At 39.8% G+C, this 25164-nt stretch overlaps 1 long non-coding RNA gene and 2 other non-coding genes across 3 annotated transcripts in view; all 3 read right to left on the bottom strand.

Moving 5' to 3' along the window:
• Positions 1 to 177, bottom strand: part of LOC138423318 (uncharacterized) — a 42997-nt gene extending 42820 nt beyond the window's left edge. Inside the window, exon 1 of the long non-coding RNA XR_011250230.1 lies at positions 37 to 177. This is a non-coding gene — a long non-coding RNA (uncharacterized lncRNA). The remainder of the gene's footprint in view (positions 1 to 36) is intronic.
• Positions 178 to 1983: 1806 nt separating this feature from the next.
• Positions 1984 to 2064, bottom strand: LOC138424071 (small nucleolar RNA SNORD115). Its single transcript, XR_011250639.1, has one exon. It is a non-coding gene; the product is annotated as a small nucleolar RNA SNORD115 (small nucleolar RNA).
• Positions 2065 to 8720: 6656 nt separating this feature from the next.
• On the bottom strand, positions 8721 to 8759 carry LOC138424076 (small nucleolar RNA SNORD115). Its single transcript, XR_011250645.1, has one exon. It is a non-coding gene; the product is annotated as a small nucleolar RNA SNORD115 (small nucleolar RNA).
• Positions 8760 to 25164: the final 16405 nt, after the last annotated feature.

The raw sequence follows: 25164 nt of genomic DNA, 5'->3' as shown, positions 1-25164 counted from the left end.
CATTGTATGCATGCACAGGCACCTGAGTAGGCTTACTTCTGATGCTTTCTGGAAAGGAGGATGCCCCAGAGGATGTGAGTTTCTGTCCACACCAAAGGCTGGATCAAGGCTGATACCAATTGCCCTAGGGGCAGCAGGCCATGCTCTGATCTTCCTTCCTCTGGGGTTGTTGTCTGTCTAGAAGGAGAACAACAGCTATGAGGATACCTACTCCATCCTTGCAGGCTTTGGTGGTTACGCATGCTGCACCTTCATGCAGTGAATGACGCTGCAAGACAACTATAGAGACACATCCAGGAACACTAGAAAGCAACTAAATACACCTATATGCAGAGACAAAAATCCCTGGCTGAAATGCATAACTACTACCAATCTTCCTCCCTGCTAGGTCTCTACCTCTCTAGTTCCTTACCTCTTTACTTTTTAACAAATACTCCTTCCTTCCCACCATACTTACTGCCAAATGTGAGGGAATGAGTGGACAAGTGATTAAGGCATGAGTGAATATAACAATAACGTGTACAAGCAGCCTGAAATGGCATATTCAAAGAGGAGTTCCAAGAGAAGGCAGAGCCTCATGGACTTTCCACCCAGCAGAGGCTTGGCACAAGGGCCTCTCAACCTCCAAGAGTTTATGGATCTGTTTTGGGAATGGAGACTTCCTCCATGGTCAAACCTGGTCTTTGCAAGCAAGGGATCACAGAGGGGACACGGGGCTGGCCACTTACTGCAAACATGCAGAAAACAAGGTCATGAAATCCCTCAGAAGAGGTGGTCGAGGATGCAGATATTTGGAGACGGGACCTGAGGGCTCAGCACCAGTTAACACATCAGTGCCCTACATGGGAACCTTCAGGATGGGGACAGGAACCATTGCTGGCTGGTTCAGCACTCCCTCCCATGGGCTTGCCCAAGCCCCTCAAACAGCAGCAGTGCATCTAGTCCTTTCTCAGTCCATATCATGGGACTGACTCTCTACTTCAGGCAAATGGTGCCTCTCGATGGAGGTGATACTGTGACCCTGAAAGGTTCTCAACAACCTTATTATGAAAGTAAGCATGGCAGGAACTTCTCCTCTGGAAGGTGCTATCATTGGCCCCCAGAGAGGAAGAATGCCACATGAAACACAAGCGGCCCGAGTTACTGAATAAATGAAACAAAACCCATCATAGGGCCCCTTAGGAACAAGTGGCCACATTGAGAACTTACCATGCCTGAAAGTGAGCTGGCCATGCCCTATGAAATCTCATGGGCTGACCTTCAGCTTTCTCAATAGCCAGCAGGGTTTATCTGCCAAGATTGCCCGCCTCTTACCATCACTGGTCCTGGGGCACCATCTTTCTCTGCTTATGGTTCTTGGGAGACTGAAAAGAACACACCACAGCTGACCATTCTCTCAGTCAATCAGCATGCTCTGCATGGAGGTGTGCAGAGACCTTTGTGTGGATGACTCCAGTTGGCCAGGGATGCAAACATTGCCTCCATGTCTAATCTAATTAGAATTCAGGTTTAATGAAAGGCTTTTCAGTACCTGAGTTACTAGCCCCTGGAAATGCCACTGTAGCATAAGTTCCACCGTGGTGATGACTGAGGTTCCCAAAAGGATTCCCACCTCTGGAAAGCCTAAAGGGGTGCCTCCTCCATGGTCCACCTCCCTCTGGGGCCCATGTGCAGGACCAAAGAAAGCCACTCACCTCAAGTTATTTAGCATATGGCAAGAATCTCTATAGAACATCTGCCTAAAAGAAACAATTTGAAGAGAAGGAACTATGGAAAGGCCCCACCTAATGCCTCCAGGTGGGCTGTGGAAATTGGGATCACCAAAGGCAGGACCAGGCCTTTGCCCTGTGGAAGCCCCTAGATACTGTAGGCTTTCCTCAAGGGCTTTCCTCAAGGGGTAAGGTGCCTCCACACCTAAATCCCATGGTTTCAGAGAAAAAAGAAAGGTCCCTGACCTCTAGCTTCTGGACAGCAACCTCCAATAGGCCTCAGCATACTTCTATTGAACATGATTTTTAGGTGATCATTTCTCTTCAGAACTATATGAATTCTTCTCATCAACCCAAATGAGCCATGCCCCATGAAGTGCATCTATGCACAGGAACCTAAGTGGTCTTACCTCCAAAGCTTTCTGGAAATAAGGAAGCTGTAAAGGACTTGAGTTTCTGTCTAGCCAGCTGTGGCACCAAGGCTGAGACAGTTGCACGAAGGGCAGCAAGCCACACTCAGATAATCCTTCCTTTGCAGATGTTATCTATCTAGGGAGCAGAAAGACTCCTGTGAGAGCTCCTAGTCTGTCTCTGTAGGCTTTGCTACAAAGTGCGCTACACTTTGATGTAGCAAATGTTGCTATAAGACATACCTAGAACAATAAGTCCAGGGACACAAGAAAGCAATGAAATGCACCTATATGCAGAGACACAAACCCCTGGCTGAAATTCTTGTCTACCTTCCTCCTTACCTCTCTAAGTTCCAACCTCCCATCCTCTCTGGTTCGCTACCTCCCTACATCCTCACTTTTGTCCATCTTTGCCTCCCACCCTACATACTGACAAACATGAAGAAACAAGTGGATGAATGAATCAATATTTGAGTGAGTATATGAATAACAATACATCCAGGGAGATAGAAATGGTGACTCTAAGAAAGAGTCCTGAGAGAAGACAGAGCCTCATAGGCTCTGAGAGGCTCACAAGGACCTCTCAGCTGCCAAGATTCCATGGACATGTCTTGGGGAATGGAGATGCTCCTCCAAGCTCAGTCTGGGTCTGTGCTAGCAAGGGGTGGCTGAGCGGACATGAAGTTTGGCCATTTGCCACAATCACACGAAAAAAGAGGCCAAGAAGTTCCACAGAATGGATGCTCAAGGAAGCAGGTACCTGTGGCCAGGCCCATGGGCTCATCACGAGTCAACCTGGCAATGCCCTGCAAGGGAACATTCAAGCTGGAAACAAGAGCCATCATTGCCTGCTAGGGCATCCCCTCCATGGCCTGCTGAAGGCCTACAAACAACAAGAAGGCAACTACTCCTTGTTTGGCCCATGTCATGGAACCACCCCTCTACTTCAGGTAAACAGTGCCCTATGATGGAAAGAGCTGCAAAGAGCTCTAAACTGCCTCACTAGGAAGTAAGCTCAAAAGAGGTTTCTCCTTGTCTTGTTCCTGACTTTAGGGGAAATGCTTTCAATTTTTCACCATTGAGGATAATGTTTGCTGTGGGTTTGTCATAGATAGCTTTTATTATGTTGAGGTATGTTCCTTCTATTCCTGCTTTCTGGAGAGTTTTTATCATAAATGGATGTTGAATTTTGTCAAAGGCCTTCTCTGCATCTATTGAGATAATCATATGGTTTTTATTTTTCAATTTGTTAATGTGGTGAATTACATTGATTGATTTGCGGATATTGAAGAATCCTTGCATCCCTGGGATAAAGCCCACTTGGTCATGGTGTATGATCTTTTTAATGTGTTGTTGGATTCTGATTGCTAGAATTTTGTTGAGGATTTTTGCATCTATGTTCATCAGAGATATTGGCCTGTAGTTTTCCTTTTTTGTGACATCTTTGTCAGGTTTTGGTATTAGGGTGATGGTGGCCTCATAGAATGAGTTTGGAAGTTTACCTTCCTCTGCAATTTTCTGGAAGAGTTTGAGGAGGATAGGTGTTAGCTCTTCTCGAAATTTTTGGTAGAATTCAGCTGTGAAGCCATCTGGACCTGGGCTTTTGTTTGCTGGAAGATTTCTGATTACAGTATCAATTTCCGTGCTTGTGATGGGTCTGTTAAGATTTTCTATTTCTTCCTGGTTCAGTTTTGGAAAATTGTACTTTTCTAAGAATTTGTCCATTTCTTCCACGTTGTCCATTTTATTGGCATACAACTGCTGATAGTAGTCTCTTATGATCCTTTGTATTTCTGTGTTGTCTGTTGTGATCTCTCCATTTTCATTTCTAATTTTCCACCGCTACTATTCAACATAGTTCTGGAAGTTTTGGCCACAGCAATCAGAGCAGAAAAAGAAATAAAAGGAATCCAAATCGGAAAAGAAGAAGTAAAACTCTCACTGTTTGCAGATGACATGATCCTCTACATGGAAAACCCTAAAGACTCCACCAGAAATTTACTAGAGCTAATCAATGAATATAGTAAAGTTGCAGGATATAAAATCAACACACAGAAATCCCTTGCATTCCTATACACGAATAATGAGAAAGTAGAAAAAGAAATTAAGGAAACAATTCCATTCACCATTGCAACGAAAAGAATAAAATACTTAGGAATATATCTACCTAAAGAAACTAAAGACCTGTATATAGAAAACTATAAAACACTGATGAAAGAAATCAAAGAGGACACTAATAGATGGAGAAATATACCATGTTCATAGATTGGAAGAATCAATATAGTGAAAATGAGTATACTACCCAAAGCAATTTACAAATTCAATGCAATCCCTATCAAGCTACCAGCCACATTTTTCACAGAACTAGAACAAATAATTTCAAGCTTTGTATGGAAATACAAAAAACCTCGAATAGCCAAAGCAATCTTGAGAAAGAAGAATGGAGCTGGAGGAATCAACTTGCCTGACTTCAGGCTCTACTACAAAGCCACAGTCATCAAGACAGTATGGTACTGGCACAAAGACAGACATGTAGATCAATGGAACAAAATAGAAAGCCCAGAGATAAATCCACACACATATGGACACCTTATCTTTGACAAAGGAGGCAAGAATATACAATGGAGTAAAGACAATCTCTTTAACAAGTGGTGCTGGGAAAACTGGTCAACCACTTGTAAAAGAATGAAACTAGATCACTTTCTAACACCACACACAAAAATAAACTCAAAATGGATTAAAGATCTAAATGTAAGATCAGAAACTATAAAACTCCTAGAGGAGAACATAGGCAAAACACTCTCAGACATAAATCACAGCAGGATCCTCTATGATCCACCTCCCAGAATTCTGGAAATAAAAGCAAAAATAAACAAATGGGATCTAATTAAAATTAAAAGCTTCTGCACAACAAAGGAAACTATAAGCAAGGTGAAAAGACAGCCTTCTGAATGGGAGAAAATAATAGCAAATGAAGCAACTGACAAACAACTAATCTCAAAAATATACAAGCAACTCATGCAGCTCAATTCCAGAAAAATAAACGACCCAATCAAAAAATGGGCCAAAGAACTAAATAGACATTTCTCCAAAGAAGACATACGGATGGCTAACAAACACATGAAAAGATGCTCAACATCACTCATTATTAGAGAAATGCAAATCAAAACCACAATGAGGTACCACTTCACACCAGTCAGAATGGCTGCGATCCAAAAATCTGCAAGCAATAAATGCTGGAGAGGGTGTGGAGAAAAGGGAACCCTCCTACACTGTTGGTGGGAATGCAAACTAGTACAGCCACTATGGAGAACGGTGTGGAGATTCCTTAAAAAATTGCAAATAGAACTACCTTATGACCCAGCAATCCCACTGCTGGGCATACACACCGAGGAAACCAGAACTGAAAGAGACACATGTACCCCAATGTTCATTGCAGCACTGTTTATAATAGCCAGGACATGGAAACAACCTAGATGTCCATCAGCAGATGAATGGATAAGAAAGCTGTGGTACATATACACAATGGAGTATTACTCAGCCGTTAAAAAGAATTCATTTGAATCAGTTCTGATGAGATGGATGAAAATGGAGCCGATTATACAGAGTGAAGTAAGCCAGAAAGAAAAACACCAATACAGTATACTAACACATATATATGGAATTTAGGAAGATGGCAATGACGACCCTGTATGCAAGACAGGGAAAGAGACACAGATGTGTATAACGGACTTTTGGACTCAGAGGGAGAGGGAGAGGGTGGGATGATTTGGGAGAATGACATTCTAACATGTATACTATCATGTGAATTGAATCGCCAGTCTATGTCTGACGCAGGATGCAGCATGCTTGGGGCTGGTGCATGGGGATGACCCAGAAAGTTGTTATGGGGAGGGAGGTGGGAGGGGGGTTCATGTTTGGGAATGCATGTAAGAATTAAAGATTTTAAAATTTAAAAAATAAAAAACTAAAATTAAAAAAAAATAAAAAAAAATTTAAAAAAAAAAAAAAGAGGTTTCTCCTCTGGAGGTGTTATTTTTAAAGGCCATGGTCCCCAGGAGGCGCATGGTGCCTGAGTACAAATGAAACAAAACTCAGCAAAGGGCCCATCAGGAATAACTGGCTTTACAGAGACCCTGCCATGCCCAAAAGTGACCTGGCCTAGCCTCATGGAATCTCAGAGGCTGCCCTTCAGCTCTCTTAACAGCCAACAGCAAACACCCTGCATGGGAATGCTCATACCAGGGACAATAGCGACTGTCAGCTGGTGGGGTGTCTGTTCCCATGCCTACCCAAGGCCCCCAGACAAAGCAATGCAATGCTCCCTGCTTGGCCCATGTCATGGGGCCACCCCTCTACTTCAGGCAATTAGGGCCTCACTATGGAGTTGATACCGGGGCTCCTATGGGCTCTCAACTTTCTTTCTAGGAAGGAGTGCTTGGAAGGGATTTCTCCTCTGGGGCTGCTATTGTTGAAGATTGTGGCTCCTGGAGAGGAAGAATGCCCCAGGAGAAACAAGGGGCCCCAGTGGGCGATCAAAACAAAGCCCATCAAACAGCCCATCAGGAATCACTTGTGTCACCCAGACCCTGGCATGCCTGAAAGTGACCTGGCCAAGCCCCATGGAAACTCAGGGGCTGCACTTCAGCTCTCTCAACAGCAAATAACATCTACCTGCCAAAACCTGGTTGACAGGTTTCTGCCTGCCTCTCACTGTTGCCAGGCCAGGGGCATGATATTTTCCTACCAATAGTTCTTGGGAGACTGAAAAGCACACACCTGGTGATTGTCCCTTCAGTAGCTCAGTGTGTGCTATGTGGAGGTGTATAGAGACATGTATATGTGAATGTTCCCCAGGGTGCAGGGAAGCAAACATTGCCTCCACGTACTATCTGACTAGAATTCTGGTCTCAGGAAAGGCTTTTCAGGGCCAAGGGCTTGGAGCCTAGCAAGATGGTGTGGCAGCCAGATTCCTTCCTTTGTAAAGACTGAGGTTCTCGAAAGGACTCCCTCTTCTGGACTGCGTTGAGGTCCAACAGCCTCTGTGTCTGGTGTCCAGAACCAAAGAGAACCACTGATCTCAAATTATTCAAGTCAGAATGGCAAGATCCGGACCATTTTTGGTCAGAATGAAAGTGAAAGTGAAGTCATTCAGTCCTTCCTGACTTTTTGTGATTCTATGGACTGTAGCCCACCATTCTGCTTCATCTATGGGATTTTCCAGGCAGGAATACTGGAGTGGGTTGCCATTTCCTTCTCCAGGGGATCTTCCTGACCCAGGAATCAAACCAGGGTCTCCTGCATTGCAGGCAGATTCTTTACCAACTGAGCTATCAGGGAAGCCCTAATAATGGCTGCTACCAACAAGTCTACAAGCAATAAACGCTGGAGAGGGTGTGGGGAAAAGCGAACACTCTTATGCTGTTGGTGGGAATGAAAACTAGTACAGCCACAATGGAGAACAGTGTGGAGACTCCTTAAAAAAACTGGAAATAGAACTGCCATACAACCCAGCAATCCTACTGCTGGGCATACACACTGAGAAAACCAGAACCGAAAGAGACATGTGTACCTCAGTGTTCATCACAGCACTGTTTACAATAGCCAGGACATGGAAGTAACCTAGATGTCTATCAGCAGACGAATGGATAAGAAAGCTGTGGTACATATACACAATGGAATATTATTATTCAGCTATTAAAAAGAACGCATTTGAATTAGTTCTAATGACATGGATGAAACTGGATCTTATTATATAGAGTGAAGTAAGTCAGGAAGAAAAACACTTGAGAAAACACCAATACAGTATATTAATGCATGTATATGGAATTTAGAATTCCATGTATATGGAATTTAGAAAGATGGTAACAATGACCCTATATGTGAGACAGCAAAAGAGATACAGAGATAAAGAACAGACTTTTGGACCCTGTGGAAGAAGTGGGATTATTTGAGAGAATAGCATGGAAACATGTATATTATCATATATGAAATAGATCACCAGTCCAGGTTTGATGTATGAAACAGGGTGCTCAGGGCTGGTGCATGGGATGACCCTGAGGGATGGGATAGGGAGGGAGGTGGGAGGGCAGTTCAGGATGGGGGACACATGTACACCCATGGCTGATTCATGTCAATGTTTTGAAAAAGTATATAATGATCACACACAAAACATGTATTTAACAAGACTTTAAAAAAACAGACACAACTACGACAATCCTAAGTTGAAAAAATAAACAAGGAAAAAATAACTATACTTAGTAAAACTACCTCTAAAAATATTTCTGATGAATTTTGAAAAGTATTCATTTGGTCTCTGGTGAGACTCTCACCAGAATATCTGATGGAAAGGCACAATTTGAAGGAGTTAAGGAAAAGCCTCATCTATGATCTCTGGGTGATTGGTGGAAGTAGTGATCAGGAAAGAAAGCTGAAGGCAGGACCACACCTTGGCCATGTGGAAGCCCCTAGAAAAAGTGGAGTCTCAAGGGCTTTCCTTGAGGGATTGGGTGCCTCCACACCCAAATCCCAGGGCTCTGAAGGGGACAGAATCACACTCGACATCTTGCCCCTAGACTGCCACCTCCATTGGGCCTCAGTATAATCCTATTGAACATGATTTTTAGGTCATCATCTCTCTAACAGGAGAGTTAATAGGAGTTAATATGTTTTATTTTCAGGAATTTTTTTTTAAATTTTCATGTATTGTTTTCCTCTTTCTTCAACATGCTTAGTATAAAATGTTAACATTAATATTTTATGACTATTTAACTCTATAATATTTTTGATATTCATTAGAAATATTTTTAGGAATTTTTTTTACTAAGCATAGTTGCTTTTTCCTTGTTATTTTCTCAATTTTAGGATTTTCATAGTTGAAAATATACTTTTTTAGTGATAATTATATGTTTTTTCAAAAGTAATTGTTATAGTTTTGTTAACCCCATTATTTCCCACAGAAATGGACTGTTTGTACATTTTGTTACTTTTTTTTCATGTTTAATTATGATATATGAGATAGTTTCATTGATGAGTTTTATCAGTTATGATTTATATTGATACCTGTTTTTTATTGCATAAAAACTTTTTCAAATATTTTGAAGCTACATGTGTCTTTTTTTTTTTTTTACTTTACAATATTATATTGGTTTTGCCATACATCAACATGAATCTACCACAGGTATACACGTGTTCCCCATCCTGAATGCCCCTCCCACTTCCCTCCCCATACCATCCCTCTGGGTCGTCTCAGTACAGCAGCCCCAAGCATCCAGTATCATGCATCGAACCTGGACTGGCGATTCGTTTCATATATGATATTATACATGTTTCAATGCCATTCTCCCAAATCATCCCACTCTCCCACAGAGTCCAAAAGACTGTTATATACATCTGTGTCTCTTTTGCTATCTCACATACAGGGTAATCGTTATCATCTTTCTAAATTCCATATATATGTGTTAGTATACTGTATTGGTGTTTTTCTTTCTGGCTTACTTCACTCTGTATAATCAGCTCCAGTTTCATCCACCTCATTAGAACTGATTCAAATGTATTCTTTCTAATGGCTGAGTAATATTCCATTGTGTATATGTACCACGGCTTTCTTATCCATTCATCTGCTGATGGACATCTAGGTTGTCTCCATGTCCTGGCTATTATAAACAGTGCTGCGATGAACATTGGGGTACATGTGTCTCTTTCATTTCTGGTTTCCTCAGTGTGTATGCCCAGCAGTGGGATCGCTGGGTCATAAGGCAGTTCTATTTCCAGTTTTTTAAGGAATCTCCACACTGTTTTCCATAGTGGCTGTACTAGTTTGCATTCCCACCAACAGTGTAAGAGGGTTCCCTTTTCTCCACACCCTCTCCAGCATTTAATGCAATCCCTATCAAGCTACACAGTATTTTTCACTGAGCTAGAACAAATAATTTCACTATTTCTATGGAAAATTAGCCAAAAGCAATCTTATGAAAGAAGAGTGGAAATGGAGGAATCAACCTGACTGACTTCAGGCTCTACTACAAAGCCACAGTCATCAAGACAGTATGGTACTGGCACAAAGACAGAAATATAGATCAATGGAACAAAATAGAAAGCCCAGAGATAAATCCATGCACCTATGGACACCTTATCTTTGACAAAGGAGGCAAGAATGCACATGTGTCTTTTGATTATAAATAAAATATACACCTATTTGTAATTTTGATTTTTTAGCTCGAAATTAATTTATGGCCTTTTTTGAACCATGTTAATAAGGTTTTGTTATGTCATTTGTTTTCTTTAATATCTTGCTAACTTGATACAGCCTCTTGAGGGGTTCACCCTCAAGCAGAGTGAAAAGGCTGGCTTAAAACTCAAACATTCAAAAAACTAAGATCACGACATCTGGTCCCATCACTTCATGGCAAATAAATGGGGGAAAAGTGGAAGCAGTGACAGATTTTGTTTCCTTGAGCTCCAAAATCACTGTGGATGGTGACTGCAGCCATGAAATTAAAAGATGCTTGCCCCTTGGAAGGAAAGCTATGACAAATCTGCTGTACTTACTCAGTCGTGTCTGACTGTTTGTGACCCCATGGACTGTAGCCTACCAAGCTCCTTTGTCTGTGGGGATTCTCCAAGCAAGAATACTGGAATGGGTTGCCATGCCCTCCTCCAGGGGATATTCCCAACCTAGGGATAGAACTGGGTTCCCCTGCATTACAGGCAGATTCTTTACCAGCTGAACTACCAGGGAAGCCCATGACAACATTTTAAAAAGCAAATATATCACTTTGCCAACAAAGGTCAGTATGGTCAAAGCTATGGTTTTTCCAGTAGTCATGTATGGATGTGAGAGTTGGACCATAAAAAAGACTGAATTCTGAAGAATTAACGCCTTCAAATTGTGGTGCTAGAGAGGACTCTTGAAAGTCCCTCAGAGAGCAAGAAGATCAAACCAGTCAATCCTAAAGGAAATCAATCTTGAATACAAATTGGAAGGACTAATGATAAACCAGTCCATTCTGAAGGAGATCAGCCCTGGGATTTCTTTGGAAGGAATGATGCTAAAGCTGAAACTTCAGTACTTTGGCCACCTCATGTAAAGAGTTGATTCATTGGAAAAGACTTTGATGCTGGGAGGGATTGGGGGCAGGAGAAGAAGGGGACGACAGAGGATAAGATAGCTGGATGGCATCACTGACTCGATGGACGTGAGTCTGAGTGAACTCCGGTAGTTGGTGACGGACAGGGAGGCCTGGCATGCTGCGATTCATGGGGTCAGAAAGAGTCGGACATGACTGAGCGACTGAACTGAACTGAATGCTAAAGCTGAAGCTCCAGTACTTTGGCCACATGATACAAAGAGCTGATTCATTGAAAAAGATGCTGATGCTGGGAAAGATTGAAGGCAAAAGGAGAAGGGGGCAGCAGAGGATAAGGGGGAAGATTCAGAGGACATGAATCTGAGCAAACTCTGGCAGATAATGAAGGATAGGGAAGCCTGGTGTGCTGCAGGTCATGGGGTCACAAAGAATTGGATATGATTTAAAGACTGACTAACAACTTGATACAGAGGAACTCATTTCATAATGCATGTAAATACATCTTCTTATATATTTAGGTAAAAATAAATTACACCAACCTGCAGCAAACATGGATCAGAAAGTGTCTCAGACTATTTCAGTACAGCGTCATTCAAAATACTGGATTTGCCCTTAATGTTATCTGGTTGCTCACTGAGAAAAAAAAAAAAAAAGACTATTTCTAATTTGGTGACTTATGTTCAGTTGTAAACGATAATCTATTGACATCATTTATAGCATATTCTTTATTATATTATATAGTTAGTCCATATTAGGATCTATAATTTTTTATGTTTCTTAGTGTATATACTAAATATTAGGTAAGAATTTGGGTTCTGTGACAGTACTACTGTATCTCTAACCTTTTTAATGTCTTTTTCCTTCAGTATAGGACATTCTTTAGTACTTCAAATAGAATCCTGTGAAAATAAAAATATTTTCATCATTTGTTGAATTAGATTAACCACTATGCTGGGGACCAGTGAAACAAAATTTCTCAACTTCAGTATTATTAATTTCATGTTCAAATGAAAGTTATAAGCTTATATCAAGTAAGTCAGTCACTCAGTCAAAAGGAAATCCCATATCCCTATTCAGTTTGTCTTCTGCTTAAACCTATTATGCTTAGGAGTGCATCTTCCTCAGTCAATTTTCTATTTGGAATATAAATATGACCAAACTGGACACCTATCATTAATGCAGTGTTGCATTTCTTGGTTGAATGTCTTACTCAAAGATGCATTGAGATAAAAGCAGTGGACTAGGTTCTGAATGTAGTATAAAAAACATAAATCTCTGAAACAAAGCTTATAGGATGAGGTTTTTTTTTTTTTTAAATCTTTGAGTTAGATAGACAGGATCGGTTCACAAGAGTTTCTTTCAAGGTTTCACTGTCTCAAATCCCAAATAGAGTGTCTAAAAAGGACATAATGATTTCCTATATTAACATATTTCCCTGTATTGTTAACTAGGTTTATCTCCATTTTAATTATATTTATCATACTTTTCATGATCAGTAAGGTCTTCATCTTACTTTAAGACTACAAGTTCTCATCATTGTTCCAAGACATGGCACTTGATACACATTCATACACTTGGACCTGAATGTACATACCAGACAATTGTGGTACCAATTTGCACTGGCATTTGATATATTCAGTAGTGGGCACCTGAATCACATTAATTTTCAAAGGTTGCAAGCCAAACCATGTTCCTTCTTTGTACTCATTATTTAAGGGTACAGGAGTAGGACATGTATTAAAACAGAGAACTAAGTCTTGTGAAACATGACCCTTGAATGCTTGAATGATGGAACAATATGGTCAACACTCAGAAAATTACCTAGTGCAGAGGTTGTAGACTATTGATAATCCTACACAAGAATGACACAAAATACAGGTTTCTTTGGAGAACCACTCAGAAGATGTCAGGAGAACACAAGAGGGTCTCAACTATTATCCTTTATTTATTTATCAAAAGATGTGTATATACAGTCACTCAGTCGTGTCTGACTCTTTGTGACTGCATAGACTGTAGGCCACCAAACTCCTCTGTCCATGGGATTTCCCAGGCAAGAACAATGAAGTGGGCTGCCGTTTCTTACTCTAATATCAAAAGATGCCATACCAGTAACGCCTGGCATTGTCTACCGCCAAATATGAACTCTCCTAAAATGATGCATATGAAATGACATGAAACAAATCAATTATCAGGCTACTAGAAATAGTATTCATTTCCAAGCATCCTCCAACATTCATAGGACAAACATCATTACACTGAAAATAATGTATTAACATGATATACAGGCACTGAAGTTTATATATGGGTTTCCTCATTAATATAATCAACTTTAGGTTTAATAAGAATAGAAAATTACTGAATCTCATATTTTAATCTATGGTGGCAGAGTCTTTCACTTGTTAAAATTTTTTCAGTGACCCTAAGGCAGCATGACACTATTATGATCCCACAGGTGGGCTTCCCTGGTGGCTCAGATGGTAAAGTGTCTGCCTGCAATGTGGGAGAACCAGGTTCAATCCCCGGGTTGGAAAGATCCCTGGAGAAGGAAATGGCAACCCACTCCAGTACTCTTGCCTGGATAATTCCATGGATGGAGGAGCCTGGTAGGTTACAGTCTATGGGATCGCAAACAGTCAGACATGACTGAGCGATTTCACTTTCACTTTTTTCTTTGATATTATATAAATATTGGTCTTAGTCATGTATAGAGACCTGAATGAGTAGTAAACATTCTTCTATATACCGGTTAATAAAAATTTTCTTAACAATTATCATGTGGAATTCAAATAATAAGCAATGATTTTTTTGTCATAAGATGACATCAAGTAGATCAGTCAATCAATAAGGTTATCCCATGTCAATATTCAGGCTTCCCTGGTAGCTCAGCTGTTAAAGAATCCGCCTGCAATGAGGAAGATCTGGGTTCCATCCCTGGGTTGGGAAGATTCCTTGAAGGAGGGCATGACAACCCACTCCAGTATTCTTGCCTGGAGAATCCCCATGGGGATTGTAGCCTGGTAGGCTACAGTCCACGGGGTGGCACAGACATGACTGAGCGACCTTCACTTTCATATCAATATTCAGGCTGATTAAAAGAATAAACCTAACTGCCTTGGCCAGTGATACCTTTGGAATGAATTTATGGATAAGGCTGCCACTTGCCACTTAATGTGAAGGTGTAATTCCTAGCAGTACATCTTACTGTAATATGTAAAGAGAGAGAGAGAGAGAGAGAAAAAAAAAAAAAGCCAAGGATAGAACCCAAATCTGCAACACTATTAGGAATTATAAATCATTGAACAAAGCTTAATGGATGAACTTTTTCTTCACTTATAAGCACATTAATTGGTATAGACACAAATGTTTTTCTTAAGGTTTTATTGTCTCAATTCAAATATATTTCCTTGAAGGACAGGTACCCATCTAACATATTAGTTTCAAATATGTACAGGAGGAAACTTGTATCTTTTAGTTAAGTTAGCTTTTGTAGTTTTCAGAAGTTTCAATCTGTGATTGCTAAGTTTCAGCTCTTCCATCTTTAATTAATCTTTTTATATTAATCTCTTCATATATGGTAACATGCCCAAATCTAACTATTGCCCTAAATAGGTGAAAATTTGTATTTCAGTTCTGCAGTTGTTGAATAACTAATTGTTATTCAGTTATATGAGTGAATGTTTGTGAAAAATATTTGGCTACATGTTTTTTTTTCCAGCAGGTTTCATTCCCAGATGTCCAATTACAAGTTATTCCTCTATTCTATTTTCACTTTTCTCTATTGCTGTATTCTGTATTAGGTTTTGATTCCACCCTGTTTGCATTTGAATTACATCTTTCTGCAATTGTTCCAAGACAGTAAGTATGTTTGTCTCTATTTCTATATCAGCAGAGTTTGTAATTGTGGCCTCAGTTTCTATTTATCTATAAACATATTATTTAGTAAATCTATTTAGTTTGATCAAGATGCCATTTTAATATTCATGTAAAAACTTTTCATAATGATAAAGCCTATTGCATACAAGTAGAATTGAACTGACTCAAATTAGAAGTAGTAATATTAAAAGAAATAATTCATTTGATGATCCTAGAAACCTTAAGTATGGGGAATGGAGATGGTCAAGTTCTAAACAGGGTAGGCTTATTTTTTAATGGGACAATACATTTTGGGACTTTGCAAGGAACTACCTTTTATAATTTGGGCTGGGGATATTTCTTTCTCATTGACATTAATTTCAGTTATGTTAAACTGGACTCCAGTGGCAATGTAAAACAGAGAGCGGTTGGAGTTTTGTGTTATTGTTCAGGGACTTTCAGTTTGAATATATTTGTATTTTTGATGGGTTAAAAAATTCTTCCCATTGGTATATTCAATAACACAAAGGGTGACGCTTAAGATTGCTTTATTTGGGTAATATTGATGATAGTTGATGGGACTTGGATATTTTCCATTCTTCTAAATTTAAACTATCCAATTGAAGTATATGAAGTGTTATGACAAAATAGATGTTTCTATAGTTCCCACTCCATTTTCAGAACATTTGTAATCAATTCAAAATTCCTTGAGGTTAATATACTCATTTTTAAAGGAAGAATGACTAACATCATAAGCTTCATGCTTAACTAACATGAAATAGGATAAATATCAAAATTATAAATGGTGAAGATAATTAAGTAACACAGCAATCTATCTCTCCTGCTGTTTGTCCACCAGAGAAACTTTTTAGTTACTATCTAGAGGATTTAACAAAGTTCTTAATGGGCTTCCCTGGTGGCTCAGAAAGTAAAGAATCTGCCTGCAATGCGGGAGACCTGGGGTTCTATCCTGGGTTGGGAAGATCCCCTGGAGAAGTGAACAGCTATCCACTCCAGTATTCTGGCCTGAAGAAGTCCATGGACTGTATAGTCCATGGAGTCGCAAAGAGCTGGACATGACTGAGCGACTTTCACTTTCACTTTCTTCTTTTTCTTAATGGGAATTGAGGTCCAGTCAACCATAGGTAGGCTTCCCTGGTGGCTCAGATGGTAAAGCATCTGCCTACAACATGTGGGAGACCCGGGTTCGATCCCTGGGTTGGGAAGATCCTCCGGAGAAGGAAATGGCAACCCACTCCAGTACTCTTGCCTGGAAAATCCCATGGACAGAGGAGCCTGGTAGGCTACAATCTATGGGGTCGCAAAGAGTCGGACATGACTGAGCAACTTCACCTCACCTCAACCTCAACCATAGGTGTTAATCTCACAAAAGAAATATGCCTCTACTTGGGTTTCTTCTTTACCTTGATGGCAGGGTGAATTATCAATAAGCCTCTCTGGTGAGATATTGGAACAATTCGATATATACCAGATCTCCTGTTCAGTATTGATGACACACATCCTCAGTGGAATTTTTATAGCATCTGGCTATAATGATGGTAACATAAGTCCAGGAAGGCCACAAAATCTTTAAGTATTATATTTGATCATGACTACTTTTTATTGCATCAGAAAATGGATTAGACTTAATCTCTAAATTCAAACATCTTCTAAATGATATTTGATAAATACCATGCTTACTAGAGAGAGTTAATCTAATTTCAGTGAAACCAGTGGTAAGGCTTTGGGCCACCATGAGTGGTTTAATGTAACTGAGACAAATAAATTTTAGGATATGGTTCATTTATTCCACTCTTGAGGAACTGGAAATGGTAAGAAGTAGGCAAATTTTGAGTATTTGAAGAATGTTACAAAGCTACTAAATTACAAAAAATATAGATACAATTTATTGGATTCTAGATATTTAGGAATTCCAAAAGTTGAGATGATATACTTTAGATGTTATAGATCTACATAGATCTTATTTAGTGATATAGATAATATACTTGGGCATCAGTTTTAGCCTATGGAAACTTGTCTGGCCATCTAAACGTCATACTCAGCATTACTAAAAATATTTGATACCTTCTAAAGGTCTAATCTTGATCAAGTCCATTTGCCACCATATTCCAGGTAACACTGGATGTAGATGGCTTTCTTAGGAGTTAGTAGTAAAGAATTTTTTCAAGCAACATATCTTTGTATTATCTTCTAGATTATTTAGCCCTGTATAAGTGTTGCAAGATTACAAAATAATTAGCATATTCCCTCTGTTTGAATGAGTTGGTCAGCAGCATGAAAAAGCCACACAATTATACAACTGAAAAACTGTAAGGAAAAATTCCCATCATGTAATTTCCATTTTCCCATGTTGTTCTTATTTACCCTTAATTTATAATTTTTAAATTCTTATAGAGTTAGATATTTATGAAATTATGAATCGGAGTTTCTGAGTAGAAGTAACAGGAATTTAATTTTTCTAGTCCAAAACTTTGTAGCTCTTTTCACAATTTGGTCTGAAATTTCTTTTTTAAGATAACTTATTCCCAATATGGGTTTTTAAAAGAGTAATATAAATTTGTTAGAGAATTTTCAATGACTCTAATACATTGGTAATTCATATCTCATGTAATATTTCAGTTCTATCAACATTTGAAAGCCTCCATTCTTCCAAAGTTGGCTGGTGGCATAATAGAACATATTTATTATCAGCATAGATATTCATTTTAAGGCTGAAGGATAATCTAAGGTAACATTGGCAACATGGCAAAAGAGGCATCTTGGGCCTAGTTCCCTCAAAGAAGAACAATTTAGCAACTATACACAAATGAGAAGAGAGTCTGACACCTCAAGTGCAAGGCTATAGTACACTGCTGCTGCTGCTAAGTCACTTCAGTCATGTCCGACTCTGTGCGACCCCATAGACGGCAGCCCACCAGGCTCCCCCATCCCTGGGATTCTCCAGGCAAGAACACTGGAGTGGGTTGCCATTTCCTTCTCCAATGCATGAAAGTGAAAGTGAAAGTGAAGTTGCCCAGTCATGAACGACTCTTCACGACCCCACGGACTGCAGCCTACCAGGCTCCCCCATCTATGGGATTTTCCAGGCAAGAGTACTGGAATGGGTTGCCATTGCCTTCTCTGATAGTACACTGGTGGGGGCACAAAAGGACAAGAAAAACATATCAAGAAGGGTTAGAGTAAACGTTTCATTTTGTACACTCTCATCCCTTCCCTGAGCTGAAACAGCAATATGCTGAGAAGGATCTCTTTGGCTATGATTTCTCCAGCTTAGGAAATAGAAAGTAAGACATACGTCCACTTCCCCAGGGTTTCAGGACATTGTTTGAGAGGTATGCTTCTCTCTTATCCCACATGGAACACTGAGGGAACTGTCTTTGATGTACCACCCATGGATAGTAGGAACAAGGAAAAGGGTTATGGGCTCACTGAAACTGATGCTGCAAATCTTGACAGAAGTCCTGTACCCTTAACAGCAACCTTGTCCATCAAGGGCCCTTGCTAGGAGCATTGCTAGAACAAGGAGCCCTTCATGAGTTTCGCCCAGCCAGAGAGGCCAGATTACAGCCCTGCCCAACTATAAGGCCAGACCCATCCCTCCCCCAACTCAGAGGCCAGCCAAGTGTCCTCACTCAACATCAGAGTATTGGCAGTTTGCTTCAACCGTCCATGGATGCTAAGAACTGGCCTTTCCACAATCCCAGGATGAACTGGCTGATGAATGAGTTTTTCTTCCAAGCCAAGCTCTAATGACTTGAAGTGACAACTTCCTCAAATGTGGAGGTATCAATATGAGGCTATGAGGATCACAAATAATCAGAGATATTGAACACTATCAAAGGAAATGAACAAAGTCATAATAACTAACCGTAAAGAAATGGAGCCCTAACAACAACTTGATAAAGAACTCAAAATATATTAAAGAAACTCAGGGAACTAAAAGAGAAGACGCATAAACAACTGAATAAAACCCCAAAATAGTACATGAACAAAATGAAGTTCAACAACAACAACAACAACAAAAAGAAATGGAAATAAGAAAAAATCAAATAGAAACTTTAGAGCTAAAGAATACAACTATTACACTAAAATTTTCAGTAGGGAACTTCACCAATGCACTCAGTCAAAGAGAAGAAAGAGTTGGTGGCTTTGAAGATAAGTCATTTAAAAGTATTCAGTCAGAGGAACAAAAAAAGAAAAAAAAATTTAAAAAGATGAAAGTCTACAGGAGAATGGACCACCATCACATGGGACAATATTTGCATTATGGGAATTCCACAAAGGGAAGGGAAAAAGAAAGAGAAATTGTTTGAAAATATAATGGCTAAAATAAATGTAGGGATACCTGTGGTTTTTTTTTTTTTATGGTTTACTCAGGGTATATGGCTAGTAGTGGGATTGCTGGGTGATATGGTAGTTTTATTCCTAGATTTTAAGGAGTCTCCATACTGTTCTCCACAGTGGCTATATCAATTTGAGTTCCCACCAACAGAAAAAGAGGTTTTCCTTTTCTCCACACCCTCTCCAATATTTATTGTTTGCAGACTTTTTGATGATGCACTATTTAGCTAGAACATGGAAGCAAACTAGATGTCCATTGACAAGTGAATGGATAAAGAAGTTGTGGTACATATATACAATGGAATATTACTCATCTATAAAAAGGAGTGCATTTGAGTCACTTTTAAAGAGGTGGGCGAACCTAGAACCTATTAAACAAAGTGAAGTAAGTCAGAAAAAGAAAGACTAACATATATTAACTTGTATATATGGAATCTAGAAAGATAGTACTGACAAACCTATCTACAGGGCAGTAATGGAAATGCAGACATAGAGAATGGACTTTTGGCAACAGTAGGGGAGAGAGAAGGTGGAATGATTTAAGAGTAGCACTGAAACATTCATTACAATATGTAAAGAAGATAAACCAGTTGGAATTGAGTGTATGACACAAGGAACCCAAACCTGAAGTGCTATGGCAATCTAGAGGGGTGGGATGGTGAGGAGAGGGGAGGGAGATTAAGAGGAAAGGGGACATACATGTATCTATGGCTGATTCATGTTGATATATGGCAGACCATCATAATATTATATGCTTATTTAACTTATATGCAGAGTACATCGTGAGAAATGCTGGGCTGGATAAAGCACAACCTGGAATCAAGATTGCTGGGAGAAATATCAATAATTACATATATACAGATTACACCACCCTTATGGCAGAAAGGGAAGAAAACTAAAGAGCCTCTTGATGAAAGTGAAAGAGGAGAGTGAAAAAGTTGGCCTAAAACTCAACATTCAGAAAATTAAGATCATGGCATCTAGTCCCATAACTTGTGGCAAACAGATGGGGAAACAGTGAAAACAGTGACAGGCTTTATTTTTCTTGGCTCGAAAATCACTACAGATGGTAATTGTAGCCATGAAATGAAATGACGCTTGCTCCTTGGAAGGAAAGTTATGACCAACCTAGATAGCATATTGAAAAGCAGAGACATTACTTTGCCAACAAAGGTCCATCTAGTCAAGGCTATGGTTTTTCCAGTGGTCATGTATGGGTGTGAGAGTTGGACTGTGAAGAAAGCTGAGCACCGAAGAATTGATGCTTTTGAACTGTGGCATTGGAGAAGACTCTTGCGAGTCCCTTCGACTGCAAGGAGATCAAACAAGTCTATCCTAACGGAGATCAGTCCTGAATATTCATTGGAAGGACTGATGCTGAAGCTGAAACTCCAGTACTTTGGCCACCTGATGTGAAGTGCTGACTCATTTGAAAAGACCCTGATGCTGGGAAAGATTGAAGACAGGAGAAGAAGGGGACGACAGAGGACAAGATGGTTGGGTGCCATCACCGACTTAATGGACATGAGTTTGAGTAAACTCTGGGAGTTGTCAATGGACAGGAAGGCCTAGCGTGCTGCAGTCCATGGGGTCACAAAGAGTTGGACGCGTACTTTGGCCACCTCATGCGAAGAGCTGACTCATTGGAAAAGACTTTGATGCTGGGAGGGATTGGGGGCAGGAGAAGAAGGGGACGACTGAGGATGAGATGGCTGGATGGCATCACTGACTCGATGGACACAAGTCTGAGTGAACTCCAGGAGTTGGTCATGGACAGGGAGGCCTGGCATGCTGTGATTCACGGGGTCACAAAGAGTCGGACACGACTGAGCGACTGAGCTGAACTGAACTGAGCGACTGAACTGAACTGAATGATCCTCCAATTAAAAATTAAATTAACAACCTAGATGTCCATCAGCAGATGAATGGATAAGAAAGCTGTGGTACAGATACACAATGGAGTATTACTCAGCCATTAAAAAGAATACATTTGAATCAGTTCTAATGAGATGGATGAAACTGGAGCCGACTATACAGAGTGAAGTAAGCCAGAAAGAAAAACACCAATACAGTATACTAACACATATATATGGAATTTAGAAAGATGGTAATGATAACCCTGTATGTGAGACAGCAAAAGAGACACAGATGTGTAGAATGGACTTTTGGACTCTGAGGGAGAGGAAGAGGGTGGGATGATTTGGGAGAACCTCACTGAAACATGTATACTATCATGTAAGAAATGAATCGCCAGCATATGTTCGATACAGGATACAGGATGCTTGGGGGGGGTGCACGGAGATGATCCAGAAAGATGATATGGGGTGAGAGGTGGGAGGGGGGTTCAGGATTGGGAACTCATGTACACCCGTGGTGGATTCAGGTCAATGTATGGCAAAACCAATACAGTATTGTAAAGTAAAATAAAATTAAAATTAAAATTAAAAAAAAATTAAAAAATTAATGTCAGCCAACTTGCCAAATTTGCAGAGCGAAATGGAATTCATGAAGCTCAAGAGTCACCAAATAGATTGAACCCAAAAAGGTCTAAACCAAGGCCCATTACAATTAAATTGGCAAAGACAAAGTGAGAACGATAAAATCAGCAAAAGATAAGTGAATCTTCACATATATGGGAATTCACAAAAGACTACAAGTGGATTTATCAGCAGGTATCTTGTAGTCTAGGAGAGAAACAAAAGATATATTTAAAATACTATAAAACTACCTTGCCAATCAAGAATATTAAACTGGTTGAAAGTGTCCTTTAAAAATAGAGATGAGATTAAGACTTTCCCAGTTAAATAAAAAAAATTGAGAGAGTTTGTCAGCACTAGACCTAACTTACAAGAAATTCTTAAGGGTGCACTTCAAGTTGAAAAGAAAAAAACACTAAAAAGAAACACAAAAGTATATAAAAGCACAAATCTCACTTGTAAAAGTAAATATATAGACAAAGACAAAATAGTGTTAATGGTTTTAATAGTGTACGGTGGCATATAAATTAGTTTAACTCAGCTACATAGTTTAAAAATTAAAAAAAATATTATGAATAGCTTTAACCATAAGAAATTTTTAATAGATTCACAATTTATAGGTAGAAATAAAATCTGACATCAACAATATAAAGAGTGCATATGGGGGGGATGGGTGAATTTAACTGGAATAGGTGAATTTAACTCAGATGACCATTATATCTATTACTGTAGGAAGGAGTCACTTAGAAGAAATGGAGTAGCCATCATAGTCAACAAAAGAGTCTGAAATGTCATACTTGGAAGCAATCTCTAAAACGACAGAATGATCTCTGTTTGTTTCCAAGGAAAATCATTTAATATCACAGTAATCCAAGTCTACGCCCCGACCAGTAATGCTGAAGAAGCTTAAGTTGAACAGTTCTATGAAGACCTACAAGACCTTCTAGAACTAACACCCAAAATAGATATCCTTTTCCTTATAGGGGACTGGAATACAAAAGTAGGAAGTCAAGAAACACCTGGAGTAACAGGAAAATTTGGCCTTAGAGTACAGAATGAAGCAGGGCAAAGACTAATAGAGTTCAGCCAAGAAAATGCAGTGGTCATAGAAAACACCCTCTTCCAACAACACAAGAGAAGACTCTACACATGGATGTCACCAGATGGTCGACACTGAAATCACATTGATTATATTCTTTGCAGCCAAAGAGGAAGAAGCTCTATACAGTCAGCAAAAACAAGACTGGGAGCTGACTGTGGCTCAGATCATGAACACCTTATTGACAAATTCGGACTGAAATTGAAGAAAGTGGAGAAAACCACTAGACCATTCAGGTATGACCTAAATCAAGTTCCTTATGACTATACAGTGGAAGTGAGAAATAGATTTAAGGGACTAGATCTGATAGAGTGCTTGATGAACTATGGACGGAGGTTCATGACATTGTACAGGAGACAGGAATCAAGACCATACCAGAGAAAAAAATGCAAAAAAGCAAAATGGCTGTCTGAGGAGGCCTTATAAATAGCTGTGAAAAGAAGGGAAGCAAAAGCAAAGGAGAAAATGAAAGATACATCCATTTGAATGCAGAGTTCCAAGAATAGCAAGGATAGATAAGAAAGCCTTCCTCAGCGATCAGTGCAAAGAAATAGAGGAAAACAATAGAAAGGGAAAGACTAGAGATCTCTTCAAGACAATTAGAGATACCAAGGGAACATTTCATGCGATGATGGCCTCAATAAAGGACAGAAAAAGTATGGACCTAACAGAAGCAGAAGATATTAAGATGAGGTGGCAAGAATACACAGAAGAACTGTACAAAAAAAAAGATCTTCATGACCCAGAGAATCATGATGGTGTGATCACTCACCTAGAGCCAGACATCCTGGAATGTGAAGTCAAGTGGGCCTTAGGAAGCATCACTACGAACAAAGCTAGTGGAGGTGATGGAATTCTAGTTGAGCTATTTCAAATCCTGTAAAAGTGCCAGCCAATTTGGAAAACTCAGCTGTGGCCACAGCACTGGAAATGGTCAGTTTTCATTCCAGTCCCAGAGAAAGGCAATGCCAAAGAATGCTCTAACTAGTGCACAATTGCACAGTTGCACTCATCTCACATGCTAGTAAAGTAATGCTTAAATTCTCCAAGCTAGGCTTCAGTTCAGGTTCAGCTTCATGTGAATCGTGAACTTCCAGATGTTCAAGATGTATTTAGAAAAGGCAGAGGAACCAGAGATCAAATTATCAACATCTGCTGGATCATGGAAAAAAGCAAGAGAATTCCAGAAAAACATCTATTTTTGCTTTACTGACTATGCCAAAACCTTTGGCTTGTGGATCACAATAAACTGTGGAAAATTCTGAAAGAGATGGGAATACCAGACCACCTGACCTGCCTCTTGAGAAATCTGCATGCAGGTCAGGAAGCAATAGTTAGAACTGGACATGGAACAACAGACTGGTTCCAAATAGGAAAGGGAGTACGTCAAAGCTGTATATTGTCACCCTGCTTATTTAACTTATATGTAGAGTACATCATGAGAAACGCTGGGCTGGAAGAAGCACAAGCTGGAATCAAGATTGCTGGGAGAAATATTAAGAACCTCAGATATGCAGATGACACCACTCTTATGGCAGACAGTGAAGAGGAACTAAAGAGCTTCTTGATGAAAGTGAAAGAGGAGAGTGAAAAAGTTGGCTTAAATCTCAACATTCAGAGAACTAAGATCATGGCATCTGGTCCCATCACTTCATGGCAAATAGATGGGGAAACCGTGGAAACAGTGGCTGACTTTATTTTTCTGAGCTCCAGAATCACTGCAGCCCATGAAACTGAAAGACACTTACTCCTTGGAAGGAAAGTTATGACCAACCTAGATAGCATATTAAAAAGCAGAGACATTACTTTGTCAACAAAGGTCCGTCCAGTCAAGACTATGGTTTTTCCAGTGGTCATGTATGGATATGAGCATTGTACTATAAGGAAGCTGAGCACTGAAGAATTGATGCTTTTGAACTGTGGTGTTGGAGAAGACTCTTGTGAGTCCCTTGGACTGCAAGGAGATCCAATCAGTCCATCCTAAACGAGATCAGTCCTGGGTGTTCATTGGAAGGACTGATGTTGAAGCTGAAACTCCAATACTTTGGCCACCAGATGTGAAGAGCTGACTCATTGGAAAAGACTCTGATGCTGGGAAAAATTGAGGGCAGGAGGAGAAGGGGACAACAGAGGATAAGATGGTTAGATGGCATCACCAAGTCAACG

Source organism: Ovis canadensis, chromosome 18, assembly GCF_042477335.2.
Source record: "Ovis canadensis isolate MfBH-ARS-UI-01 breed Bighorn chromosome 18, ARS-UI_OviCan_v2, whole genome shotgun sequence".
Classification (NCBI taxonomy): Eukaryota; Metazoa; Chordata; class Mammalia; order Artiodactyla; family Bovidae; genus Ovis; species Ovis canadensis.
The sequence above is the reverse complement of the archived record's forward strand: the minus strand, read 5'-3'. Positions and strand labels throughout refer to the sequence as shown.